The 1,814-nt window shown below is 35.1% G+C and overlaps 1 non-coding gene across 1 annotated transcript; it reads right to left on the bottom strand.

Moving 5' to 3' along the window:
- Positions 1–721: 721 nt before the first annotated feature.
- On the bottom strand, positions 722–912 carry LOC130277973 (U2 spliceosomal RNA). Its single transcript, XR_008845654.1, has one exon. It is a non-coding gene; the product is annotated as a U2 spliceosomal RNA (small nuclear RNA).
- Between the last annotated feature and the right edge of the window lie 902 nt (positions 913–1,814).

The following is a 1,814-nucleotide window of genomic DNA, read 5'->3' on the forward strand; positions in this document are numbered from 1 at the left end:
GCGCACTATGCAAATTTCATTATGAGTTTTCGCATGAAAAAAAAGAGAATGAACATAGCGAATATGCAAATATTGCGAACATAGGACAAATATTCGTCCATATATTAGCGAAATCGAATATTGCCCCAGCCGTACATCACTAATGAGGAGCAATGTCAAGAGCTGAACTGGCTTCACCTGCAGCAAATGCCAACTGCTATTAGCAACTGACACCCTCTAGAAATAAGCAGCCTTTTCAAAAAGTTGGTTCAGTAGCTTTGATTGAATCTCAACACAACAAAAAGTTTGGCTTAGAAACAACTTGTTCTGTCAGAACTGGATGTTGCTTTAGATTACTTTTAATAGATCCCATCAGCCAAACACACTGCACTGGACCAGGGAGATTTTCCCCTGCCCTTCACAGACTGCAGCTGTACACAGCATTGGCTTGCGGACTATTGACAACTGCTACGGGGTTTCCCTAGCAGAAACAGGACATTTCTTTTTTTTCCAGGATGTGTGCCAGAATCTTTCAAAGTTATTTCAGGAAGTAAGCCAGAAACCTTCTTTTTCTGTAGGCAGGAGACGCTGGCTTAGTAGTGGAAGCTGTCTGATTTTGCAACATACCTTGATTTATGATGATCCATATGCTCTAATGGAATTTTTCTCTAGTAAAATGATCCCTTTAAGACAATCTTTATTTTATTTTTATTTTATTTTTTTATATGTGCACTTTGGATACTGAAGATACTACTATATCAGGTAAATGCATAAAGGAAGCAAGCTTCGAAATCAGCCCCTGCAGGCTTCAAAATCAGCCCCTGCTCTCAAAAATCCATTTAGTATATGGTCCTCAGTGATGGGACATTTTAAAAATTAAACTGATAAAAACATATACTAAGCTTGATCTTAACAGAAAGACCAAGAAGCATAAAGTCCAGTACAACATATGGACTTCACAGAACAAGGTCTGGCACAGCCTGCACTTTCTAAAAAAAAGAGAAAAAAAAGAAAAAAGTTAGCTTATTTGTTAAAAAATAAAAAGGCTTTAAGGCTGCAGTTACTCATGTCAGTTATTTTGTGAATGTAGTTTTTGAGTGAGAAACAATAGTGGTTTAAAAAAATCTTAAATATAAAAGAAAGACCTCTACTTATCCTTTCCGTTGGATCCACTTCTGTCTTTGACTCAAAAACTGCAGTGGCAGTTTTACAAAGAAACTGCCATGTGTGATGGAAGCCTTACTGGAGCTGCTTTTCCTCTTCAATTACAAAACTGCCATGGAGCCCAATTATTTCCTGTTTTTAGTCATGTTACTTATTTAGATTTATGTGAAGCTGACAGATTTGTTTTCCAATACAAATTAATACTTTCCGATCTCCTAAAACACAATAGACTTTTCACCATACTTTCCACTTGCAATGATTCCAAAGTCAAAAATAACATTTCATAATCATTAGCTTAACTTACAGAAAATATTTGCTGAGGTATAACTGAACATCTTCAGTGAAGTCCTCAAAGCCTCTGGTTATTTATAATACTAAAGAGAGGGCAAATCATTGATATTTTATGATGTATATTTTTTAGTGCTCCACAGAATTTTACATAAATTGTAAAATGTGAAAATCGTTATGACAAAAAGGAATTATAGTGAATATTTGACCCTATAATATATTGCGTATATTGATCTCATGGTATCCTACTTTATCTTATGTATGTTCTGACCACACAATGATATTTACTGACCTTTATCTTACGTGTATCAAAGCTGTTATTATTACTTCAGTTGCAATTAAACTCACAATATTAGTATTTTCTCAGAGGAGCCACATACTCT

This window comes from Hyla sarda, chromosome 6, assembly GCF_029499605.1.
Source record: "Hyla sarda isolate aHylSar1 chromosome 6, aHylSar1.hap1, whole genome shotgun sequence".
Taxonomy (NCBI): Eukaryota; Metazoa; Chordata; class Amphibia; order Anura; family Hylidae; genus Hyla; species Hyla sarda.